This window comes from Schistocerca cancellata, chromosome 4 (assembly GCF_023864275.1).
Source record: "Schistocerca cancellata isolate TAMUIC-IGC-003103 chromosome 4, iqSchCanc2.1, whole genome shotgun sequence".
Lineage (NCBI taxonomy): Eukaryota > Metazoa > Arthropoda > Insecta > Orthoptera > Acrididae > Schistocerca > Schistocerca cancellata.
This window is the reverse complement of record NC_064629.1, coordinates 102,755,429-102,772,753: the sequence shown is the minus strand read 5'-3', so window position 1 is coordinate 102,772,753 and position 17,325 is coordinate 102,755,429. Positions and strand designations below refer to the sequence as shown.

The window sequence follows — 17,325 nt, the reverse complement described above, 5'->3', positions numbered from 1 at the left end:
GATGCTTATTTCGTGAGATATCAATGGACGACTCATATATATATATATATATATATATATATATATATATATATATATATATATAACACATTGCATGCTGTATCACCGCACAGCGAGACCTTCAGAGGTGGTGGTCCAGATTACTGTACACACCGGTAACTCTAATACCCAGTAGCTCGTCCTCTTGCATTGATGCATGTCTGTATCCGTTGTGGTATACTATCCACAAGTTCATCATGGCACTGTTGGTCCAGATTGTCTCACTCCTCAACGGCGATTTGGCGTAGATCCCTCAGAGTGATTGGTGGGTCACGTTGTCCATAAACAGCCCTTTTCAATCTGCCCCAGGCATGTTCGAGAGGGTTCATGTCTGGAGAACATGCTGGCCACTCTAGTAGAGCGATATCGTTGTCCTGGAGGAAGTCATTCACAAGATGTGCATGACGGGGGCGCGAATTGTCGTCCATGAAGACGAATGCCTCGGCAATATGCTGCCGATATGGTTGCACTATCGGTCGGAGGATGGCATTCACGTATTGTACAGCCGTTACGGTGCCTTCCATGACCACCAGCGGCATACGTCGGCCCCACTTAATGCCACCCCAAAACAGCAGGGAACCTCCACCTTCCTGTACTCGCTGGACAGTGTGTCTAAGGCGTTCAGCTTGACCGGGTTACCTCCAAACACGTCTCCGACGAGTGCCTGGTTGAAGGCATATGCGACACTCATAGGTAAAGAGAAGGTGATGTCAATCCTGAGTGGACCACTCGGCATTTTGGTGGGTCCATCTGTAGAGCGCTGCATGGTGTCGTGGTTGCAAAGATGGACTTCGTCGTGGGTCGTCGGGAGTGAAGTTGCACGTCATGCAGCCTATTGCGCACAGTTTGAGTCGTAACACGACGTCCTGTGGCTGCACGAAAAGTATTATTCAACATGGTAGCGTTGCGTTCAGGATTGCTCCGAGCCATAATTCGTAGGTAGCGGTCATCCACTGCAGTAGTAGCCCTTGGGCGGCCTCAGCGAGGCATGTCATCAACACTTCCTGTCTCTCTGTGTCTCCTCCATGTTCGAACAACATCGCTTAGGTTCACTCCGAGACTCCTGGACACTTCCCTTGTTGCGGGTTCGATTCCCGGCGGGGTCAGGGATTTTCTCTGCCTCGTGATGACTGGGTGTTGTGTGATGTCCTTAGGTTAGATAGGTTTAAGTAGTTCTTAGTTCTAGGGGACTGATGACCATAGCTGTTAAGTCCCATAGTGCTCAGAGCCATTTGAACTTCCCTTGTTGAGAGCCCTTCCTGGCACAAAGTAACAATGCGGACGCGATCGAACCGCGGTATTGACCGTCTAGGCATGGTTGAAGTACAGACAACACGAGCCGTATACCTCCTTCCTGGCGGAATGACTGGAACTGATCGGCTGTCGGACCCCTTCCGTCTAATAGGCGCTGCTCTAGCATGATTGTTGACGTCTTTGGGCGGGTCTAGTGACATCTCTGAACAGTCAAAGGGACTGTGTCTGTGATAAAATATCCACAGTCAACGTCTATCTTCAGGATTTCTGGGAACCGGGGCGGTGCAAAACTTTTTTTGATATATATATATGCGTGGTGTCTGTTCTGTCGGACATGTGTGTATATCTTCACATAGGCCGATGAAGTACAGAGATTTTTTTTAAAAATCGTCCGCTTTCACAAGGCTCTATCTTCTACATGTATGAAGATAGAAACGTGGACCGAACTGAAACTTACGCATGGAAACTTACGGGTTACCTTGATACCTGTTTGAAGTTGGCGGTTCATGCGGTTGCCGGTAGCAGCTCCATGGAATTACCTCACTCGTTTGCTCATTAATTCATTACACAATGTGCTAACAGCACGGCAACAAAAGACACATTCCATTCTCCGTTTCAGCAGGTATAGTTACAAGGCTGTGCGGCGTGATTTTCGTAGAGAATATGGTACTGCACGTCCTCAACAATGAGCACATATGCGTTTCTCTCTGTTTTGCTCTCTTTTATCCGTTGGAGATCTCAGCACTTCTCCCCAGCCATAGAACCCATCCGCCACAACAGTCTGGAACCGCGCGGCCGCTACGGTCGCAGGTTCGAATCCTGCCTCGGGCATGGATGTGTGTGATGTCCTTAGATTAGTTAGGTTTAAGTAGTTCTAAGTTCTAGGGGACTGATGACCTCAGAAGTTAAGTCCCACAGTGCTCAAAGCCATTTTGAAACATCCGCCACATTAATAATAACAATGTATTCGTTGCTGATGACTCGCTATTCTTTCTGTTTTGCTTCACCTGTCGCTGCCAAGTCTTTCGTTTTTCTCTTATAGGAGCTGGTATTTTCACAGCGTTACTACAAATCGTTTTTCTGTTTGTCGTTCTACTATTCAAGTTTCCTTTTTCTGATTGGCAATGATATTCGCAATAAAGTCGACTTTCATCTACTAATGAACCAGATGATGGGATCAGAAAGTTACAACGGAATCACTGCAGCAATAATCAAAATATTTATGCCTCTCTCTTCATTAAGGAGCCGATGATGGGTTAGCCCAAGTTCTTTGCTTACTGCATAAAATCTTTGGTGACAAGTAAACCCTTATTTTTCAACAATAACCCTTCTTTTTATTTATTCACGTTAACATATCGTTGACTAAACATGAAGTCCTTCAAACAGACACATGCATTGAACTATTTGGTCGGCCGCTGTGGCCGAGCGGTTCTAGGCGCTTCAGTCAGGAACCGCGCTGCTGCTACGGTCGCAGGTTCGAATCCTGCCTTGGGCATGGATGTGTATGATGTCCTTAGGTTAGTTAGGTTTAAATAGTTCTAAGTTCTAGGGGACTTATGACCTCAGATGTTAAGTCCCATAGTGCTTAGAGCCATTTGAAGCATTTTTTGATCTATTTGGCCACAAATTATTTTGTTTGATGATGAATTTATTATGTGCTAAGTTTTCAGAATGGTACTTCTATAATCTTAGGAAACCAGCAATTTTACTTACACCGAATAGTCCGTGAGACGTCTGACATCATTTCCAAGTGAGAAAAATGGGCAATCGCTCTGGTTCGTAGCAGAAAATGTATCTCAGTACTGCGGCTGTAGACTTAGATGACGAATCCTGTTGCAAGGTCTCTCTCTCCTTCTCATCTGTCTGCAGAAAAGAGAAATGTTTCAAACAAAGTAAATAAATAAATACACAACTTAAAACGTAGATCATAAAACATGACGTAGTACACAACATCCACTAGACGCTGGGCTGCAGACCTGGGCTGCAGACATTTCCGCAATATTTTAATTATAGAGATCAATAAAGGCATGTATTTATGTTGAGATGTTTGGTTGTGGTCTCTACATTTAACGCCACCGTCATTTATTGGTATGCGAAATCACTTAACCAGTCGTATCAAGTGATTAACTATAGTCGCGTGACGTTGCTGTGGCATTTAAATCGCATGTCGAGCTCAGCATGCAAATGTGCTCTTCACTGTACTAATGCATAGAGTTCAATTTATAGCTAACAGATGGCTCTTACATGTATTCTAAAATGAGACACAGCCATGTGATTTACGTGGTAACTACTAAACAGCCAACATGGCGAAGAGAGTAGTTCTCGGTGTGATGAGAAGTGTTTACAGCATCTTGTTGATGGTGTTTCCAACGGTTATAATTAAGTAAAGGATCTGTCTTTCAATGCTTCTGATTCTGAAAAACCGCAAGGAGTAGTTCAGAGTGAATCTCGTTCGGAAAGTAGTGATAAAAAGTGACGAGAATGATGAGTGTGCACAGACCCGTTCGTAGTACGACACAAACGAAGCAAAATGAAAGTGACTGGAAAAAAATTGATAATAACCGTTACCTTCCCCTTCAATGTTTACAGTGGTTTTTTATGATTTGATGAATAAATATAAATCATAGCCAGCAACTGAACTACATTTTTTTAAATATAATATATGTGGACATTGTTAGGAGTGATTTGTGACGAGACCAAAACCTACACGAGAAAACAATTGGATAAGAAAAACAGGAAAATATTAAAAGATGACGATAAGTGGTTTGAAGCTACATCGGATGAGATTTGGGCATATTTTGTATTAGTTATTCGGAAGTCACATGTGTGAAATCTTACAATCCAGTTGTACTGGAGCAAAACTGGCGTTTGGAGACACCTATTTTTTATGAATCAATTAGGAGAGAGGGGAGAGAGAGAGAGAGAGAGAGAGAGAGAGAGAGAGAGAGAGAGGGGAGGTGATAAAACCTAAATGTGACCTTGAATATCAGAAGGAAATGATAGCTCTCTTTCCAATCATGTGACTCATACTGAACGGGTACAGAATTTTTTTTTTTATCTTCTTGATCCGTGTCTTTTCAGCTCCTTCACTGTGTTTCATAAGGTCAGTGGAAAGAAAAAAATCTGCTACACCGACTTGAGGACGAACGTTGCAGAGTAGCTGTTAGAGAGTATATTGGTTCAAAAAATGGCTCTGAGCACTATGGGACTCAACATCTTAGGTCATAAGTCCCCTAGAACTTAGAACTACTTAAACCTAACTAACCTAAGGATATCACACACACCCATGCCCGAGGCAGGATTCGAACCTGCGACCGTAGCAGTCCCGCGGTTCCGGACTGCAGCGCCAGAACCGCTAGACCACCGCGGCCGGCAGAGTACATTGGTACCTGAGTATTCTGTTCGCAGGCGATCACCTGCGAGTACACCACTATGAGACTTCACGCAAAAATACAGGCTCATTTCTCGTTGCACATACGATCCACTGAGAGGGTCTGTTGTGTGTACTCACGAACAAAAAGAAGTGAAAGTGAGTGGCAGTGTAAAAAGTGTGGTGTTGCTCTACATTTAGAGGATAGTTTTGAGGTCAATCATACCCAACAATCATACTAGCTAATACATATTAAATATGATTTCACAACAACCAGTAGGATATTTAAATACGATCTCACTGAGTTAACAGAACGTCACTCGGATCCATTCCATTCATTACTCGAAAGAGATGATGGACATATGTGCTTGCCAATCTGTTTACTGCTATTATATATCCGCACACTGAGCTAATTCACTACTTCAAATACTCTGCTGACACACATAAACGAGACACATTTCATTTCGTTCTATGCTTCCGTTAACCGAGATTTCCAATCGCTGTTAGACAAGAAATACATGTTCCAGCAATGCAGCTGTGAATTATTACACCCTCGTCCCCAAAACGACAATATTGTTTCTTCGTCTCGTAATGTACGAGTAATAGCCCGTGTCCTTTGGCATGGTTTACCTTCCTTTAAATACTGAAATAGTAGCTTGAAGCGATCTATTGCCGTACATTGTAGTGAAGAGTGAGTGTTCTGCCGCAAAAATATCTCTTATTTACCAGTAAAAGGTTATCAGCTATACAGTCTGCTACACTAGTTGTAGTCTGTTATTAAGCATTGGCAAATGTCTCTGAGAAACATCTTTTTACCTCGGGTTTTCCAACACTAACTGCTAGACGAACACGGGAGCCCAGAGGCCGTGTGTCTTGTGGCCATAAAAATGTTGCTAACTTTGTGACCTCCCTGGTGACTCCCTGTTTCACAATATCTCGAATCCCACGGCATGGAGGCTGCAGCCATTCTTCGTGGCTCATCTTCGGGCCGCGAACAGGCGAGCACTTTCCCACCCTGCCGCCTTATCTGAAACCCTCGTCTCAATTAAGGACAGTAGCTTCCGCCTTCGCTGGCAGCGCACCTTCCTCCTTCACTGCACGGTTCGCTTGCTTTATGTACTCTCATTTCATATTTATTTCCCTTTCCAGCAGGTATCGCGTATTTTTTTCCCCACAGGATAGACTCATTCTTTTTTCCATTTAATACTATAATAATTTCGGGCCACAGTGCTGGACGTTGCAAACTGTAAAATTATACCAGGATATCTTGTGCCTTAAACATAATTCTTAGAAAGTCTGAGTAGAAACGAGCAACAGAAATTACTTCTTGAGCGGCTCGAGTCAAATCTTGAAATGTAGTGCATCGGGCAAGGCTGATATATGGGGTAAACTGTAAATCCCCACAGTAGTATGTGTCCGATTGGCCTTCCTGATAGCCCCATTTCGTGCGTTTATGGCCTCATTTTCGGACGTTACACTCTATCAACAACAAAAATATCAAAAATTTACAGCGTGTGTTCGTATGGTTAAAGGCTGTCACACTTGATAGAAATCGTTACGATTCGAACTCAATGCAGTGTGTATATACACATATGTATACAATTATTTTGTAAGTCATTAGAGAAGCTAACTTACGATCAGATGACTTTGAATGCTGCTTTGTTTGCGTCGACGAAAATGCTACTAAACATATATTAATAACATGAGAGTAATTCGGGAACGAAATTTCATCCAAAATGGTATTTGCATTGAGTGTAAAGTATATTATGAAGGCCGCAGTATTGAAACAGTAAGAAAAAAAAAGTTCCAGCATTCAGTGACAGGCTCGAGCACCAACATTTCTTTTATTTATAGTTCTTACGTGTATATTAGCTACTCAGACTGTGGTGGAGGGGCTCTTGAATTCTCGTCCCCAATGACATCGATGTAGCATGGAACAAGGATAGGAGTGAATCGACGGTGGCCTTGTTAATTAAATAGTCCTGGCATCTTAATGAGTTTTCTATACAGGGTATTCCATTTATGTTGACCACCCTCAATAACTGTTTGTCCAGACACAAATTACAAAATGTATCAAGCAAATGCTCCTTAGCCGTCAAGGGGACATCAATCAGCATGATTGCCTTCGTTGTAGCTTTGTTTCTTACAAAGATATGAACAGCGGTATGACTCTTTTAAATAGCACCCTGTATTTTTTATTCGGTGATTCATTTCCTCTCCTGAAGACTTAATAAAAAATGTATCACAGTGTACCATTCACTGAAACACAACGTTATTAATTACATAACGCAACATTGACGTTGACGCTCCAAGCGTTTAGTGCATGTGCTCGGGGTAATGGAACACATACAGGTGCTGACGTTGACAGAGGACAAATTTAAACATAACTAGAACGCACACCCGTCATTCCGTCAACCATCGTCAGTTGAAGAGTTGTGTGAGTAGAATGTACACCAATGAAGAGAAGGTAGAAATGCTACTCATCTATGGGGAATGTAAGTTAGCAGAACAGTAATTGCAATACTGTTTTCTTATGTACGGGTACATTTAGTACACTAATTTAGTTCAAATGGTTCAAATGGCTCTGAGCACTATGGGACTTAACATCTATGGTCATCAGTCCCCTAGAACTTAGAACTACTTAAACCTAACCAACCTAAGGACATCACACACATCCATGCCCGAGGCAGGATTCGAACCTGCGACCGTAGCAGTCGCGCGGTTCCGGACTGAAGCGCCTAGAACCGCTCGGACTCAGAGGCCGGCAAAACCAGTGTACATCGTATTATTACACGTCACCAGTTCCGTCCTTACCATGTACACCTACATCAAGAATTGATGGGAATTATTTCCAGAATCGTGTACAGTTCTGTCAGTGGGCACAGCAGCAAATCCTCGCCAACCGAAACTTCTTCTCCAATGTTCTATTTACCGATGAATGTTGCTTCTCAAACAAAGGACAGGTAAATACAAGGAACATGCATTATTGGTCCAGCGACAAACCACGATGGCTCAGACATGTGGAACATCAGCGTCAATGGAGAGTTAACGTCTGGTGTGGAATGCTTGGTACTACAATTACTGGGCCTTATTTCATCAATGGTAGTCTAAACGGCACGGCGTATGACAACTTCCTCAGACGAATTCTTCCTCCTCTTTTGGATGAAATGCCGCTAAGAACCAGAATGCCTATGTTATATTAACACTATGGATGTCCAGCACACAATGCATTGCGTGCACGTCGTGTTCTGAACCGAAGGTATCCTGCCAGATGGATTGGTCGAGGAGGAACAGTTACTTGGCCTTCTAGGTCTCCTGATTTAAATCCTCTGGACTTTTTTCTTTGGGGATGCATTAAAGACGTCGTCTATCGTGATATTCCAACAACTCCAAAGGACATGCAGGAACGTACTATGCTTGCTTGTAATTCTCTTCGGCAGGCAACACTGGAAGCTGTAAATAATTCTTTCATTCAACGAGTGCACCAGTGTATCGGTGTTCAGGGCCATCACTTTGAGCACCTTTGAATGTTCTACTGCTGGGCAATGGTACAGGAGAGTCAAAGTCAATTTTGTGTTATGTTTTTACTTGGTTTTCATTTGTTTTCTGACAACTCCAGCAAGTGGATGAGTTTGTGATCCTGGGCTCAAACGCAATGTTGTGTTATGTAATTAATAACGTTGTGTTTCAGTGAATGGTACACTGTGACACATTTTTCAATAGGTCTTTAGGACAGGAAATGAATTACCGAATAAAAAATACAGGATGACATTTAAAAAAGTCATTCCGCTTTTCATATCTCTGTAAAATACAAAGCTGCAACGAGAGCAATCATGCTGATTGATGTCCCCCTGACGGCTACAGAACATTTGCTTGAAATATTTTGTGATTTGCATCTGGACAAACAGCTGTTTAGGGTGGTCAAGATAAATGGGACACGCTGTATATAAGAAAACTATGGAACCACTAAATAGGGGCTGTCGTACGAGGATTTGGACCTCGAACTTTTCGAATACGTCCCAGAGATTGCAGCTCTACACTCTTGTGATCGCTTGTTGCAATACACAAATGCAGATTAAAGAAAATATGCTAATTAGACAAAATTTACATATTTCATTAAGCGACGCCGCTACAGAGAGTGTAGTTTGCAGACTGAAGCTTATACTTGGGATGAGTTGGTACAGTGCTGCCAAAAACAGGCGAACAGTTCATTATTGACTCACGGCTAACATTTCGCTGATTGCTAAGTAACTACAAACAGATATAATGTTCCTGCTCTAGGGACATCGAGGAACGCAGTGTTGCGTGATTTCTGTATGCGAAACAGCATACCGGGGCCAAGAAAAACCTTCACGTTAATTCACAAAACCTTCTGACTGTAAAAGAAGTTTAGATGGTACGCCACATTTATGGCTGATTTTAAATGGTAAATGGCAAATGCTACAAATGCTGAAAACTGCTGGCTGCAATGTTGAAAACAACAATTTATTTGTCATTGTCTAAACAGTGAGAAAATAAGGAAAATTTCATCGATTAAAAATCTGAACATATGAAACTTTTCCGTTGTAGAGAGAGGAAAATGAATCAGATCACCTTAAAAGAGGTATTCGAAAGAAACAACAAAAACATGGTATTGAGAGTTTCCTTAAATAGTGGTGGCAATGTGACGCGATACACAAATACGCGTTCGTGCTAGTGATGACTGTTAGCGTTGAAACAACCGGTTTTCGGTTATATCGTTTTTTTCCCACGCTAGTTTAACGTGGCTGTTAAAATCGCTCACAATAACCGGTTTCTAAAATAACCGATTTTCAGTTCCTTATTCCTGTTATTTCCTATAATAAACGTAGAAATTGTACTAAGATTGGACAATTTTGACTCTCTCAGTTTCAAGACACATAGAAACAAAATATTAAGTTAAATAGGAAAATAAAAGAAAACTTAGTCCGTCCATCGTTCGCTGCTTTCCTCGAAAAGTGTAAGTGATTGTAAAAATTTGTGGTAAGCTTCTATGGGACCAAACTGTTGAGGTCATCGGTCCCTAGGCCTAAACACTACTTAATCTAACTTAAACTAACTTTCGGTAAGGACAACACACACACCCATGCCCGTGGGAGGACTCGAACCTCCGACGGGGGAAGCCGCTCGAACCGTGACAAGACATCTTACACCACGCGGCTAAGTGGTTGTATATTCCAAGTAACACCAGTATTCTCCTATTGATTCTAATTTTTTGAAACTCTGCTTCAAAATCATGTTGTAATTGGGGATCATACCACTATTTGAGCATTGCGAATAGTCAGCGCTAATGGGTGAAAACCGATGTTGGAGAACTCTGTTCTTCGTGTTAATTCGTCCATTTTTAAGGGCAACAAGCAGATAAGCCATATTATGTAGACAAATGCAACAGATCAGCTACTTCCTACTTTTATTGTATAGTACGAATGAATCGTTAAGTTTTTAGCGTATTATTGTTACCATAATTTCCTTCGACTTTTATTTATTCAAGAAATGGCAGACAAATCTATAATCTTTTAAAGCAAATGAAGCTTTGTACAAGTCTCTTCGTAAAAATATAGGTTTGTGCCGTTCTGCAGTAGAACTGATGTCAGTGGACGACAGCGAGCGACATCCGTATAGACCAGGTGGGGGCAAGTCTTGCACACTGCAAGTACACGCACACCTTAAGCCGCGACACATGGCAACAGGGACATTATTCTCTCAGCAACGCTATACCGATTCTTATAGCATATGTTTGTTACCCGTTTCTGTTGACACTGTTATTAAAATAGCACTGACCGCTTTTCCCATTTTCTAGAATTACGCAATATTCCAAACCAATGCAAATTTTACGAATAAAAATTACTCCTTTTAAAAAAAAAGTTTATTTAAAAACGAAAAATTTTAGTACTGCTGCTATGGCTAATTGATATTTCGACTTTTTACTCTGTTATTTCTAAAAAAAATAAAAAAAAACATGCCAAACAAATACCGAAAAATGCCAGTTATTCAGAACTAAAATACCGGTATCAGTTTTAACCGGTCGGTTTTTCCCAACCCTACTTCGAGCATAGATAACGTGCTGCAGAACTGCCTGTCCTTGGCGAGGCAGGAAGAAATGCAGGAAGCAAGGAAGAGTAGGAGTCAACGTCCCGTCGACGACGAGGTCATGCGAGATGGACCGAAGTTCGGATGGGTACAATTCGACTGTAGTCTTTTTCGAAAGAACCAGCTCGGCATTCGCCGTAACTGATATATGGAAACAGCGGAAAACCCAAATACAGAAGACCTAATGGGCTCCTGAATTCCATTCCTTCTGAACAGAACTTTTGCGAGGCTCATCACTGCAGCTTTTTTGTAAGCAAAGTAACTGACAATTACTCGGTCAACAACTGTATGGTAAATCCAGACTAAAAAGCAGGACTAGTAAGCAATGGCAGGTTTCGATTTCTGCGTTATAAGAGCTATATCACGCAACTGCTGGATCACATATGTGAAAGATTGATTGCACTTAGTTGTCGGACGTCACTTGCTAGGCAACTAGCGTTAGAATTGCATTCTATGCACAGTTCGCTGAAGGCTTCGTTCTCTCGTGTCTAAGGAAAAGTGAAAGATCTGCCTTTGACCTTCACCGAGGAACGGTTCTCGCATTCCCCCAGAGTGATTCAGTAAACTGAAACACGAGCATGTCACACTAAAGGTCAAGCGTATAAACCTCGTCTTCCCAGGTCTAGCATCTTGGCGCTCAAGTTAAGCGTCATCGAACGACTAGTTGTGCCCTAAGAAACGTGTCGCACAGCAGACAACTAGTAGTCTTATATGTCGACGTTTGTTTATTTCCGTTGCTGATTTTTCTTCCTTCCGTTGCGCTAGTGTACTACATACTTACAAGGAGAATTCAAAACGTTATTAACCTGAGATTGGGAATAATGTAGAGAAACTCTGTCTAATTTCACTATTTTTCCGTGTCATTCCGTTTGTCTTTATTAAACCCGCTCCATATCCTCTTTATTGGTCGAGTACTGGTATAACAGTAGGAAACATTTTGGCTATTAACAAATCCCGCTGCAGATACCAGACTGCAGCTTCGTCGGGAAATCGTGCCTACGGGGATCAAGTCCGGTAATTAAACTCGAAGAAGCCATATCCACTGATAGACTCCTGTGATCAATACCGGTGGTGGTGGAAGCATGGCGTCTTCAGTATTGCCTGAATTGTACGGTATGAATTCTACCAGGAGAGAGCTTTATATCTCTCAAAAAATTATTGCCACGTTCTTAGCTGGCTGTTGCACGTGTTTTGCATGCTACACATCTCCGAACCTGTGAACCCTTTGCGTTTACATCTAATGGACTCTTGCTAGATCTCATGGCCATCATGGTGCATCCCGCATCTCAGTAACATTCTGGTTTCATCCCTAGTAATACACTGGTAACCAAAAGTCAGCAACGCCACAGTTCGCGGAATACCGGAAGACAGGGAGGTTTGAGAGCACCACAATCGTGCACACTTGTATGCATGAGCAAATACAAGCTAACGACCATTACACGTAAATGAGAAACAAAAGTGGGAAAATGACAGTACTAAAGTAAGGAAATGGAACTTAACGAGCAAGGACCCAATGTGTGTATTACCCAAGCACAGACGACTGTTAAGTCACAATTCCTATACAGGCCAGTCATGTCAGACAGTTTTAAGATCGGCCACCTCATTATCACTTCATTGTTAGATAATCTTCTCTGAAGAAATTTTTCTATCAAGTTTATCCGATTCTGTCTGAGAAAATGGATGATGAACACAAAGGAAAATAGATTGGTCGCACATCAAGATCCAAATCTGCGGCGCTCACCCACCGAACAGTGGCCATACTGCCCTCGAATTTGCCACGTCTATACTTCCAATGTGCGTAATGATTATTCAGTTCATTACGCTATTAACACCAGAGTAGTTCCTTTTCGTTGTGTTTGTATTATAATAGTTAAGATATTCTCTTCTAACAATCGTGTGCCCTGAATCACTCTGTAAACTACACAACTTCATGGAAATTATCAGATTGCGTTATTGATTCAACATCCACTGATCATGCTCCAAATTTTATTCGAAACAAAGTTTATCGCTGAACATGGATGTGCTATTTACACACCACTGTTTGTCTGGCGTATAGACCGACTGTATGCATCCGCCATTAAACAATTTACCTTATAATGTCTGACAAGGAACCCCTGAAGTGCGAAGTCGCAAGTTCAATCTCAAGTAAGGCTCATTTGAAAGTGTTGTGATAACATTATGACAGGAAAAATATTAGCTACGAATGACTCACCATGTGCATCAGGAAGGCGATAGAAATGAGAGTCCGCGAGGTGCTGAGATCAACCTTCTATGGGATGTATGTATTACACTTCATAAAATGCACATCGTCGAATTCAAGAAATGTTCAAATAAACCATTAACTTGCACCGTGAACACCGAACGAAAAACTTCGCGCCACAGTGATCTCAAACGATCGCACTATCAACATCGAAGTCGAGCTCATCGGGAGTTATAAACCGTGCAAGACGTTCAGCTACGTAGCCACTCTCAAAGAATGCACATAGAATCATATTGTTGTAACGGGATGATGAGAACTAATGGAATTTTATGGCATCAAATCGAATGGGCATCAGTCTGTCGTGGAGCTTATCAAGAAGCTGGCTATCCTTTAAGGCGTGGCTGCAGATAGTTCGATAAAATACTTTACAGACACAGAGAAAACAAACATCCAGAGGCTGGATTTGTCAAGTGGTTCCAGATAGTATGAACTGCAACGTCACACTTTTCATCTACATCTACATTTATACTCCGCAAGCCACCCAACGGTGTGTGGCGGAGGGCACTTTACGTGCCACTGTCATTACCTCCCTTTTCTGTTCCAGTCGCGTATGGTTCGCGGGAAGAACGACTGCCTGAAAGCCTCCGTGCGCGCTCGAATCTCTCTAATTTTACATTCGTGATCTCCTCGGGAGGTATAAGTAGGGGGAAGCAATATATTCGATACCTCATCCAGAAACGCACCCTCTTGAAACCTGGCGAGCAAGCTACACCGCGATGCAGAGCGCCTCTCTTGCAGAGTCTGCCACTTGAGTTTGCTAAACATCTCCGTAACGCTATCACGGTTACCAAATAACCCTGTGACGAAACGCGCCGCTCTTCTTTGGATCTTCTCTATCTCCTCCGTCAACCCGAGTAGTAGTTTGCTCTAAAGGAGTATAACTTTATACCCAGACAAGGAATCAAGCAAAAGCAAGTTCTTTTGACCAGCTATTAGCCAAAAGCAGTGCTCATACCACAGTTATATTTTCTGCGCCCATGTTCCCACTCTTGCTTGCTGTGATGTAAATATTCCCTACTGCCCTTGCAAGATCACGCACACGAGAAAGATACGTAGGGGGCAGAGCGCCTCCACCTTTCTGCAGCACAGTAAATAATTTTCCAGCCAATTTACCATCCAGATTAACAATCGGCATTATTGTATACGAATGCGTTAAGGCATTGATGTTAATTATCTTGATACAATTCTCTTGGTACCTCTGATTTACAGGATTTCTTTCATATGCATTTCATCTTCAAATCCCGAGTGGTCGGAGTTGAAAACACAATCCTGAGTGAACGATGGCGTAAGTTTGTTTATCTCACCCACAAATATTTGGGCCGATTCCGCAGTTTGATGTGCGTCGTCAATTGGATGCTTTGTTTGAAATTTATGCATCTTACGTCTTCCAGTTCTGTAGCACTGTCTGGAGTTATGCAACCATCTATTTCTTCCCTCGAAATCACTGCAATGTATGTCGCGCGCAATTTGATAGGTCATTATCATGCAAATCCTGTAAATTGTATCGAGCATTCTTGAAAAGCGCAAACACCAGTTTTTGAAACAAATGCGCCTTTCCTTCCCTTAATTGGCCGTAGCTTTTCTTATGCACTACACGGTCATATTGTTGCGGACTTATTCGAAATCTGTTCTTTTTTTTTTTCACTGTGCTGCAGATGATTTTCCATGTCCGTAATTATGTTTAGTACCCGCTCCTTGGACAACGATTTCCCTTTACTACGTTTCACTGGAGACGGGATTTGTGCCTCCCTGTCCGACAAGGATGATGAACTGCATGGCTCGACACCTGTTTCAATATCACTTCCACTCATTAAGCATGTATCGGCATCGTTGTATTCCACATGTACACTGTCCGCACAGTCCAGCGTATACGACATCACACATTCCAGTGACAGATCGTTCAGAAACGCTAATATTTCATCTGCCACTTATTTCTCACTCTGCGAAATTCCTTGGGTTCCTGACGAAATGTAAACTTCGGCAACTGTTGTTGTAGATATAATTCAATGTTTCCTTTGTTTATCGTTGCCATTGCTCTGCTTTGTATCGACATCACTAGCACTGTAGCACTAATGTGGGTTATTCGTCGACTAACCAGTTCAACTACGCTATGTAACCTCATGCTGTGGTCACCATTGCATACCTCCAGTCCAGCCCCTTGCTGCCACTGCAGCCAATATTATGGTTCCATTGTAGACATCGTGTGGCGCGTCGAGTGCTGTAATCATCATTGGCCTTTTGCGACTTCGCACTCAAGGGATTCTTTGTGAGTCATGGAGAAGTTAGCTGTGATGTCGGTTGCTTTATAGATATCCTCCTTTTACGTTTTGCTATTAATAATTGATAAACGTTGTTCTGAAACCTGCAGAACCCACTTCGATGGCCATGCAGTGCCAATGTTAGGCCTGCAATCAATTGCCCAGTTGTCTCAGTCTTCTAGATAATTAAAAACTAAGTCTTCATGGCATGTTATAATGTTAATATATTACTTTAGTATCTGAGACGTCGTCACCCGAGGGTCAAGCTGCTTATAACGTAATTGTTTTCGTTATTCTCACTCAGTGAGCAATTTGAATTCTAAGAGTGAGTGATGGGCTGCAAGTTTAAGTGCAGAGACCAGTGCTACGACTTTGTTGTTGGTGACGACGACAGAGAAAAGGGAGAAAGTGGAATCTAGTCACTGCACATATCCTGTTCCGTGAATAGCGTTAAAGGTAACTCCGAGCTAAAAGAAGGATCTCCATCAACAGTGTGTTACACTCTTATTCTATGGGAAGACTATAGTTTTAATGAAACATTTTTGGTAATGGTAAGAGACAGTATCACACACACACAGCATTATTCTACTTTAAAAAAAACCACTTAAATGCGATTTGTAAACTATGTTTGGGTGGAAATCTTTGTTATGAATCTGATTCCATTACTCTGCCGGAGTACAGATTATTCGTCGTTAGCAAACTGCATTTCAAAACCGATATACTGTGTATGTGCCGTAGAAGACAGCAGTTTTAACGGGACACTTTGTTAATGGCGCTAGGCAGTGCCACGAGGACTGACAGCTGTACATAAAGAAGCTAGTAGGATACTTCACTAAAAATGGAAGGCTGACAGCTCTTCTGAAGACTCTAATACAGACAACAAAGGTATTATACATAAATGTTGTATTAAAGCTACGGAAACATATTTTTCTCAATCCAGGACCATGTTAATGTGATATACCATGCATCTAAATTCTGTACCAAGACGAATACCTAAAGGAAACAATGTTTCGAGCAGACTTAAACCATTCCCTACTAAAGACTTGGTTGTGAAGTTGTCTACTGGTGTGGTAATAAAGTCACATGAAAGTTGACTTGTGTAGAAGTACACCTTCCATACAATCTAAACCGAGAAAAGGTTATAAACTATGCTCAATCTGCCTATAGCTTTAATTGTATACCTATAAACTAGGAGGAGATTATTAATACTGAGGACATATGATTTATACTTTATGCTGTAGCCAGGTAAACACCTATTTTCTCAATCCAGGATCTTGTTAAAGTGCCATAACATGCATAAAAATTCTATATTGAGACGGATACCTAAATTGCTTTTAAGAGTGACAGATTTATAAGGCTCAACAACCTTCCGTTGTTCACTGCAAAGGACGACTGGAAGCCCGAAAATGAAAGACGTGGTTGAGCGACTTGGTCATTACAAGTATGTTTCGGCAGTAGCAGCATCAAGACTTGATAAAATCTGTACCACAATGGAAATTGACGTACAAGGTTCTGATGTGATCCCTATCAGCTTCTCCGACCATCACACGGTAATCGTTAAAGAGAAATGTCCACCTTGCCCAAAAATAACTGGTAGAGGATACTGGAAATGCTCCAAATAGCATAAGTAAAGTTAGAGTTCAGTGCTCGTTATCAGTCACGGCTCAACCGGAAATGTTTCTTTCATGATGCAACTGATTGACGGGAAAACTTCTTGAAACCTGATATCCGGAAACTATTTAAAAATTTAGCTTTCAGACTAAATGAGGGCAGGAGAACGAACATCGGATATTACTGCTTTCTAAGTCGTGAACTGCAAGCAAATGTAGTTAACAGAGAAGGTTGAAAGAGAGATTAAAAAAAATGCTACTGTACGTACCCTAATCTCTCTCATGATCGCTGTGCCAGCTATAGTTTGTAATGGCTAGTATGTAGCTACAGGTAGATTAATAGTTCTTCAGAGTAATGATAAAAGAAATATTGATACTGCACCTTTAATTATACTGTGTTTAGAATATTATCTACACGATATCAGA

The 17,325-nt window shown here is 41.8% G+C and overlaps 1 protein-coding gene across 1 annotated transcript in view; it reads right to left on the bottom strand.

Moving 5' to 3' along the window:
- LOC126184511 (ATP-binding cassette sub-family G member 8) overlaps positions 1–17,325 on the bottom strand; it is a 322,638-nt gene that overhangs the window by 161,253 nt on the left and 144,060 nt on the right. Inside the window, exon 3 of the mRNA XM_049926904.1 lies at positions 3,007–3,156. The gene's annotated coding sequence lies outside the window, so the exon portion shown is untranslated. The remainder of the gene's footprint in view (positions 1–3,006; positions 3,157–17,325) is intronic.